Genomic DNA, 10,878 nt, shown 5'->3' with positions numbered 1-10,878 from the left:
TCAGAACTCCTAAAGAAAAAGGCAGACATCCCAATGGAAAAATGGGTGAAAGAGTTGAACAGGTGCTTTTACAATGAAGAAATCCAAATAGCCAATAAACATATATGTCTCATTACTAATCAGGGGATGCATTCAAACCACAGTGATTGGCTTTAAACTACACCCACTAGATTGGCGAAAATTAGAAACTCTGACATCAACAATTGGTAGTAGACTAACGGGAAGTCTCTAATACTGGTGGTGAGAGTGTCAATTGGTATTCCCACTTTGGAAAGTAGTTTAGGATTATTTAGTAAAGTTGAAGATATGTATACTTTAGATTTAACAATTCCACTCCTCTAGTGAAAATCTTGCTCAAGTATATCCAGAGACGTTACAAGAGTGTTCTTAGCAGTATTGTTCATAAGAACAGAAATCTGGAAACAACCCAAGTGTCCATCAATGGTACCATAGTTCAGTGAATTGTGGTATACTATATGGCAACAAATCTATCAAACAGCTGTGGAATACCATACAGCAACAAAAATGAACAAACTACAGATACATGAAACTACAACCACGTGAAACAACATGAATTTCACAAACATAATGATGACTGTAAGAAACCAAAGACAAAAAAATATATACTGTGTGCATCCATTTTTATAACATTCAAAAGCAGGCAATACTAAACCATATTGTTCAGGATACATTCCCAGGTGATAAAACTATAAAAAGAAGAGTGATGAAGTAATTACCACAAAATTCAGAATGGTAATTACCTATGAGAAAAGAAGGGGATTAGGGAAGGGCAAAGGAGGTGCTTCAGGAGGGTTGGCAACATTCTATTTTTTGACCTAGTTGGTGGTTACACAGTGGTTTGATTTTAAATTATTCTTTTAACAATAAATTTTATGTTTTACATACCCTTCTGTATGAATACTATATCTTGCTATATTAAAAAATAGTAACTGAAAGAAAAAAAGAATGCCTATGAATCACTACCAGCCCTGGTGGTCTAGTGGTTAAGATTCCACGCTCTCACCACCACAGCCCGGGTTTGTTTTGCAGTCAGGGAGCCACACCACCCATCTGTTGGTTGTCAGACTGTGGCAGCTGTGTGTTGCTGAAAGCTATGCCAATGGTGTTTCAAATATCAGCAAGGTCACCCATGGTGGACAGGTATCAGCTTCCAGACTAAGACAGACCCGGAAGAAGGACCTGGCCACCCACTTCTGAAAAAATTGGCCATGAAAACCCTGTGAATAGCAGCAGAGCATTGTCTGATAGAGCACTGAGGGGTGAGAGGATGGAGCAAAAAGACCAGGAAGGGTTCTTGCTCTGCTGGACACAGGGTCACTAGGAGTCAAAATGGACATAACAGCGCTGACAACAACAAATGAATCAATAAGAAAAAGATAAAGAATCCAGTAGAAAATGGACAAAAGGCATGATAGGTATTTCACAGAAGAAAAAACACAAATTAAATGTAAACAGAAAGGATACCCAACCTCATGAATAATCCTAGAAATGCACATTTAAACCATGTTAGATAACATTTCACTGTACAGTACTAGATTGGCCAAAATGCAAAAATCTGACAAGCAGGGGCTGCCCTGGTGGCATAGTGGTTAAGTTTGCATGCTCCACTTCGGCAGTCTGGGGTTTGAAGGTTTGGATCTTGGGCACGGACCTATGCATTGCTTATCAAGTCACACTGTGGCAGGTGTCCCACGTATAAAGTAGAGGAAAACGGGCACAGATGTTAGCTCAGGGCCAATTCCTCAGCAAAAAGAGGAAGATTGGCAACAGATGTTAGCTCGGGGCTAATCTTCCACCCCCCCCCCCAAAAAAAATCTGACAACCAAGTGCTGGCAAGGATATGGAGAAAAGGGAATTCTTACCAACTACTCTCATCCACTTTGGAAAAATTGGCATTATGTAGAAAAACTGGATATATGTGCACACCTTAAGACCCAGCTATTCCACTCCTATTTGTAGTCCCCTGAGAAACTGTTACACCTGAGCACCAGGCAACAGGTTGAATAATGTTCTAGCATCTTTATTCTTAATAACTAGAAACAATCTGAATGTCTACCAAGAGTATATTCATAAAATAAAATACCATAAAGACTTGGACATAAAGACCAAAATATGCTTTTTTTGAAAGCTGGAATTAAAAGAGCAAGTCATAGAAGAATGCATATGATAGGATTCAATTTATGCAAAGTTCAAAAATAAGAACCTCCCCCCCAAAAAATACTGTTTAGAGAAACAAACACAAGTAGTAAAACTATAAAGAGAAGAAGAGAATGATTAACACTAAATTCATGATAGTGTTACCCCTGAGAGTAACCTGGGGTGGTGCAATTTATGAAGAGCATCCAGGGAGCTTCTAAGGTACTAGTAATGTACTCTTTCTTACTAGGAGGGGTGTGGGTTTTCATTCTTTACAGGCATACCTCAGAGATGTTACAAGTTTGGTTCCAGACCACCACAACAAAGCAAATATTGCAATAACATGAGTTTTTTGGTTTCCCAGTGCATGTAAAAGTTGTGTTGTAAATTCTGTGGTCTATTAAGTGTGCAATAGCATTATGTCTAAAAAAAAACAATGAACATGTCTTAAATTTAAAAATATATTATTGCTGAGAGTGAGGTCTGCATCATGGTGGAGTGAGCTTCCCCCATTGAACTCTCCCCCTCTAAGATACAACAAAAAGGACATTCATACTCCAACAGAAGCTATTCACACAACACAGGGGACGTCTGAGGTGTCCAGGCAGCCATATACCCGAGGACTGAGGTACTGGAATCTCCAGAGTAAGTGTAAGGAGGTAAGAGGAGCTCCCTTCCTTCCCCAAGGACTGCGACCCAGAGACTGAGACCATGCGGCTCTCAGAGGAGAGGGAGGGGCAGCTCGCCATGTGAAAAATGGCGCTCTCTAAGACCCCTCACAGCCCTAGTGGATCCCCCTATGGAGGGAGCAGAACTGTTGCAAGGGTAATTTCAACAAGCTAGTCCCTCAGGAGAGCAGAGAGAGGCAGCAAGGGGAGAAACCTCTGAGATCGGGGAGGCAAAAGTAAGTGCCCCTCCCCCACCTGGCTCACCCAACTGGCGCTTCAGCACAGTGGCCCGTCAGGTCAGCCCCATCCCCAGAGGCAGCGGTGCCCAGGCCCGACCAGCAGGGGCAGTGTGACTGCGCCCCACCCCTACAGGCAGCGGCCCCCAGGTGCCCGGGCCTGACCAGCGGCGGGGCAAGGCTGTGCCCCCGCACCAGAGGCAGCGGCAGCTTAGTCCCCACCATGCCACAGCCCCAGCAGCTCCAGCTGGACCAAGCCACAGCCCCAGCTTCCCTGGCTCCACTGTGCCACGGCCCAAGATCTTTCAGCTGGACTATGCCCCACCCCCAGCTCCTTTGGCTTGACTGTCCCCCCTCCCCCCAGCTCTAGCTGCTTTGGCTTGGCCTGTGCTCAGGCTCCAGCTGACTTGGCACCAGCAACTGCGGCGCACAGCACTCCAGTTCCAGCTTCTTTGGCCCAGTGGCACTCCAGCTCTTCCTTCTTCAGTTCAGCACACTCCAGTTCCAGCTTTTTTGGCCCACAGCACTCCAGTTCCAGCTTCTTTGGCCCAGCAGTGCCCCAACTCATCCTTCGGCCCAGTGCACTCCAGTTCCGGCTTCTTTGGCCCAGTGCACTCTAGTTCCAGCTTCTTCAGCCCAGCGGCACTCCAGCTCCTCCTTCTTCAGCCCAGTGCACTCTAGTTCCAGCTTCTTTGGCCGACCGGTACTCCAGCTCTTTCTTCTTTGGCCCAGTGCACTCCAGTTCCAGCTTCTTTGGCCCAGCAGCACTTCAGCTGCAGCTGCTTCAACCCACCTGCACCTGAGCCCCAGCTACTTCAGCCTACCTGTGCTCCAGCTCCAGCTGTTTCCACACTTCCCCTCTAGCAGCCTCCACTCAGCCACACTGCAGATCAGCCAGGGGCCGACAAGAATGCTCATGGATTGAGGTGGGTCAGATACACAGCCCTTGACCCTCACCCAGTGGCAGCAAGAGGAAACTGCGACCATATATTTTCACTATGAGGAAAGGTAAGCCAACACCGACAGGCACCATGCAAAAATATGTTAAATCTCCAGAGCAAAAGGAAAATGACAAGCACCCAGAAGTCAACCCAGAAAGCACAGAAATGTATAACCTTAATGACAGAGAATTCAAAATAGCCATCATAAAAAAGCTTAATGAAATACAAGAAAACACAGACAGACAATTCAGTGAAATCAGGAGTTTCTTCACAAAAGAGATTGAAACTATTAAAAAAATGCAATCAGAGATCTTAGAGATGAAAAACGCAATAGAAGAGAGAAAGACAAATCTGGAAGCCTTAAGCACCAGAGCTGACAATATGGAGGAAAGAATTAGCAATATTGAGGACAGCAATGCAGAAATGCTCCAGATGGAGAAGGAAAGAGAACTAAGACTAAAAAGAAATGAAGAAACTCTCTGAGAAATATCCAACTCAATTAGGAAATCCAACATAAGGATTATAGGTATTCCAGAGAGAGAAGAGAGGGAAAAAGGAGGAGAGAACTTGTTCAAAGAAACAATATCTGAGAACTTCCCAAACCTGGGGAAGGAGCCGGAAATACCAGTGAATGAAATCAATAGATCTCCTAAATATATCAACACAAAAAGACCCACTCCAAGGCATATAGTAGTAAAGCTGGCAAAAGTCAACAACAAAGAAAAAATATTAAGGGCAGCTAGACAAAAAAAAAAATGAGATACAAAGGATTTCCTATCAGGATCTCAGCCGATTTCTCAACAGAAACTTTACAGGCTAGGAGAGAGGGAACGATATATTCAAAATTCTAAAGGACAAAAATTTTCAGCCAAGAATACTCTATCCAGCAAAAATATCCTTCAGATATGATGGAGAAATAATAAGTATCCCAGATAAACAAAAGCTAAGGGAGTTCATTGCCACAAGACCCCCACTACAAGAAGTGCTCAAGAAGGCCCTCATCCCTGAGGAAAAAAAGAGAAAGGGGATTCAAAGTTTTGAACGAGGAGGAAAATAGGTCGAAAAAACCAGAAAAATTGCAGTCCTCTATCAAAATAGATTAGCAAACACTTAATTATAAAACCAAAGATCAAGGGAAGGTAAGCACCAAGCATAAATATAACCTCATCATGTTAAACACGAACTCACAACACAAGAAGGAATAAGATGTGACAACAATAACATAGCAGGGGAAGAGGAAAGGAATCGAATTGACTTAGTCTAAGGGAATAAGAGGCCATCAAAAAATGGACTATCACATCCATAAGATTTTTTATACAAACCTCATGGTAACCATTAAACAAATAATCAGAATAGAATCACACATGATAAAGAAAGAGAAAACTAAGAGAACCCCCATACAGAACTACCAAACTGCATTGGTAGTCAGAAACACATGGGACAAGAAACAAAAGAAATGCAAAAGAACCAGAAAAAGAGTGATAAAATAACAACAACAAGCCCCCATATATCAATAATTACTCTAAATGTAAATGGACTAAACCCTCCAATCAAAAGACACAGAGTGGTGGGATGGATTGAAAAACAAGACCCAACAATATGCTGCCTCCAGGAAACACATCTCACTCTAAAGACAAACGCAGGCTCAGAGTGAAAGGATGGAAGACAATACTCCAAGCTAATGGCAAACAAAAGAAAGCAGGTGTTGCCATACTTATATCAGACAAAGTTGACTTCAAGATAAAACAGGTAATGAGAGACAAAGAGGGGCATTATATAATGATGAAAGGGACACTCCACCAAGAAGACATATCACTTTTAAATATATATGCACCCAACACAGGAGCACCAAGGTACATGAAGAAATATTAACAAAGCTAAAAGGAGATATTAACAACAACACAATAATAGTAGGGGATCTTAACACCCTACTTTCATCAATGGACAGATCATCCAGACAGAAAATAAATAAGGAAATAATGGACCTAAATGAAAAATTAGATGAGATGGACTTAATAGACATATACAGAGCACTCCATCCAAACACAGCAGATTATACATTCTGCTCAAGTGCGCATGGAACATTCTCAAGAATAGACCATATGTTGGGAAACAAGGTATGCTTATATAAATGTAAGAGGATTGAAATAATAATAAGCATCTTTTCAGACCATAATGCCATGAAGTTAGAAATCAACTACAAGGAAAAAACCTGGAAAGTGACAAAGCTGTGGAGACTCAACAACATGCTACTAAACCACCAATGGATCATTGATGAAATTAAAGGGGAAATCAAAGCATTTCTGGAGACAAATGAAAATGAAAATACACTGTAGCAACTCATATGGGATGCAGCAAAATTGGTCCTGAGAGAGAAGCTCATAGCAATACAGGCCCACCTTAACAAACAAGAAAAAGCCCAAATAAGCAACCTCAAACTTCACCTAACAGAATTAGAAAAAGAGGAACAAACAAAGCCTAAAGTAGGCAGAAGGAGGGAAATAATAAAAATCAGAGCAGAAATAAATGAAATTGAAATTAAAAAGACAGTAGAAAGGATCAATGAAACAAAGAGCTGGTTCTTGGAGAAGATAAACAAAATTGACAAACCCTTAGCCAGATTCACCAAGAAAAAAAAAGAGAAGGCTCAAATAAATAAAATTAGAAATGAAAAAGGAGAAATTACAACAGACACCACAGAAAAACAAAAGATTATAAGAGAATACTATAAAAAACTGTATGCCAACAAATTGGACAATCTAGAAGAAATGGATAAATTCCTAGACTCATACAACCTCCCAAAACTGAATCAAGAAGAAATAGAGAACCTGAATAGACCAATCACAAGTAAAGAGATTGAAACAGTAATCAAAAACCTCCCCAAAAATAAAAGTACAGGACCAGATGGCGCCTCTGGAGAATTTTACCAAACATTCAAAGAAGACTTAATACCTATCCTTCTCAAACTATTCCAAAAAATAGGGGAAGATGGAACACTTCCCAACACATTCTACAAGGCCAACATCACCCTGATACCAAAGCCAGGCAAAGACAATACTAAAGGAAAACTACAGACCAATATCCCTGATGAACATAGATGCAAAAATCCTCAACAAAATATTGGCAAACTGAATACAGCAATACATTAAAAAGATCATACACCATGATCAAGTGGGACTTATACCAGGGACACAGGGATGGTTCAACACCTGGAAATCAATCAATGTGATACACCACATTAACCAAACGAGGAATAAAAACCATATGATCATCTCAATAGATGCAGAGAAGGCTTTTGACAAGATCCAACATCCATTTATGATAAAAACTCTCAACAAAATGGGTATAGAAGGAAAGTACCTTAACATTATAAAGGCCATATGTGACAAACCCACAGCCAACATCATACTCAATGGGGAAAAACTGAAAACCATCCCTCTGAAAACAGGGACAAGACAAGGGTGCCCACTCTCACCACTCTTATTCAACACAGTACTGGAGATTCTGGCTAAAGCAATTAGGCAAGAAAAAGGAATAAAAGGAATCCAAATAGGCAAGGAAGAAGTGAAACTCTCGCTGTTTGCAGATGACATGATCTTATATATAGAAAACCCTAAAGAATCCATTGGAAAACTATTAGAAATAATCAACAACTACAACCAAGTGGCAAGGTACAAAATCAACTTACAGAAATCAGTTGCATTTCTATATACCAACAACAAGCTAATAGAAAGAGAACTCAAGAAGACAATCCCATTTACAATTGCAACAAAAAGAATAAAATATCTAGGAGTAAATTTAACCAAGGAAGCGAAAGACCTATACAATGAAAACTATAAGACATTATTGAGCAAAATTGATGACATAAAGAAAAGGAAAAATATTCCATGCACTTGGATTAGAATAATAAACATAGTTAAAATGTCCATACTACCTAAAGCAATCTACAGATTCAATGCAATCCCAATCAGAATCCCAAGGACATTCTTCAGAGAAATAGAACAAAGAATACTAACATTCATATGGGGCAACAAAAGACCCCGTATAGCTAAAGCAATCCTGAAAAAGAAGAACAAGGCTGGAGGCATCACAATCCCTGACTTCAAAACATACTACAAAGCAATAGTAATTAAAACAGCGTGGTACTGGTACAAAAACAGACACACAGATCAATGGAACAGAATTGAAAGTCCAGAAATAAAATCTCACATCTATGGGCAGCTAATCTTTGACAAAGGAGCTAAGGACATACAGTGGAGAAAGGAAAGTCTCTTCAATAAATGGTGCTGGGAAAACTGGACAGCCACTTGCAACAGAATGAGAGTAGACCACCTTCTTTCGCCATATACAAAAATTAACTCAAAATGGATCAAAGACCTGAAGGTGAGACCTGAAACTATAAAACTCCTGGAGGAAAATATAGGTAGTACACTACTCACCATCAGCCATAAAGGGATCTTCTTGAATTGCATGTCTACTCAGACAAGGGAAACAAAAGAATAAACAAACAAGTGGGACTTCATCAGATTAAAGAGTTCTACAAGGCAAATGAAACCAGGATCAAAATGAATAGGGAACCCACCAGCTGGGAAAAAATATTTGCAAACCATATATTTGACAAGGGATTAATCTGCATAATATATAAAGAACTCACACAACTGAATAACAAAAAAACAAACAACCCAATCAAAAAATGGGCAGAGGAAATGAACAGACACTTCTCCAAAGAAGACATACAGATGGCCAATAGGCACATGAAAAGATGGTCAACACCACTAATCATCAGGGAAATGCAAATCAAAACCACACTAAGATATCACCTTACACCCGTTAGAATGGCTATAATCATCAAGACAAAAAGCAACAAATGCTGGAGAGGCTGTGGAGAAACAGGAACCCTAATCCACTGCTGGTGGGAATGCAAACTGGTGCAGCCTCTATGGAAAACAGTATGGAGATTCCTCAAAAAATTAAAAATAGAAATACCTTATGATCCAGCTATCCCACTACTGAGTATCTACCCAAAGAACCTGAAATCAACAATCCAAAGAGGCTTATGCACCCCTATGTTCATTGCAGCTTTATTCACCATAGCCAAGACATGGAGGCAAACCAAGTGTCCCTTGACTGATGAATGGGTAAAGAAGATGTGGTATATATATACCATGGAATACTACTGAGCCATAAAGAAAGACAAAATCGTCCCATTTGCAACAACATGGATGGAGCTGGAGGGTATTATGTTAAGTGAAATAAGCCAGAAAAAGAAAGACAAACAGGGCATGGTTTCACTCATATGTGGAAGATAAACCAACACATGCACAAATAGAACCATTTGGTGGTTACCAGGGTCTAGGGGGGTGGGGGTGGGCACAAGGGGTAGAGGGATGAACTTATATGTTGACTGATAATAATGTACAACAAAAATTTCACAACAAAAAAATTTTTTAAATATATATATTATTGCTAAAAAATGCTAACCATCATCTGAGCCTTCAGTGAGTTGTAATATTTTTGCTGAAGGAGGGTCTTGTAAAAAACACAATATCTGCAAAGTGCAATAAAATGAGGTACGCCTGTACACTGTATATACACTTTAGATACTATTTTGTGTGTATGATTTAGATCGCTGTTAAAAAAAATTTTTAGCTGCTTAGGGCTGGGAGTTTGCATGCAGTCAATATTCAATTTTTTTAAAAGAGGATATTTAAATTTCTTCCACCGTTCTATGATTCTAATAAATCTTTTCCAAAACCTCCGTAATATAAAAATACAGACACCTGAGGGCACTCTAATCAATCAATTAAAGGGAAAATATTGAAACTGTGAAAATGAAGAAACTCACAACCTTTTATTGGGTATATTGGGGAGGTTTAGTTTCTCATATATAAGCTCTCACTTTAGACCTTTCCAAATAACAAGCTCTCATCAAAACTGAGTTTTCCAATACCTTGAGGCAGTAGAACTGCAGCTATGTTTTAGAATAATAGTTAAGGTAGCTTTTCAGCCTCCATCAATCCACCTACTTGGCGTCCTAGGTGCAGCTCTGAACACAAATTATAATATTTAAGTATATGCATCCTTTCTCTTTCGAATTTACACAACTGAGTATTACACTTCTAGGTATATACCCAAAAGAATTGAAAGCAAGAACTCAAGTAGATATTTGAACACCAATGTCACAGGATCGTTATTCACAGTAGCCAAAATGTGGAAACTACTCAAGTGTCCATCAACATGTGAATGGATATAAATACAATGGAATATTATTCAGCCTTAAAAAGGAATGAAGTACTGAAACATATGACCACAAGGAGGAACCTTGAAAACATTATGCCAAGTGAAATAAGCCAGACACAAAAGAGCAAATATTATATGATTCCACTTATGAGGCACCTATAACAGGCAAATTTATAGAGATAGAAAATAGAATAGAGGTTACCCGGGCTTAGGAGGGGATGGGAATGGAGAGTTATTATTTAACGGTATGGAGCTTCTATTTGGGACAATGAAAAAATCTGGAAATGGATGGTGGTGATGGTTGCGCAACACTGTGTATATACTTAATACACTGAATTGTGCACCTAAAAATGGTTAAAATCCTAAATTGCACATTATGTATATTTTACCACAATAAAATTTTTTTAAAAGAGTGAACATTTGAGGTATGTGAAAATAAATCATCAAACTTTCTCCACTCTTTTCTTTTTCCTGTATTCTGGCATTTTGAATTGGGAGAAAGGTAGATTATCCTAATTAAAATCAGAAACATGTAATGGGAATTTTTACAGAATATGCCTCAGTCAGTCACTGCAGCTGGCTTTTTCTGCTGTTGAGAGTAAGGACAGCTTTCTGATGGCAGGAAAATAGATATTG

Source organism: Diceros bicornis, chromosome 9, assembly GCF_020826845.1.
Source record: "Diceros bicornis minor isolate mBicDic1 chromosome 9, mDicBic1.mat.cur, whole genome shotgun sequence".
In the NCBI taxonomy this organism is placed as follows: Eukaryota; Metazoa; Chordata; class Mammalia; order Perissodactyla; family Rhinocerotidae; genus Diceros; species Diceros bicornis.
Note: the sequence above shows the minus strand (reverse complement) of the source record.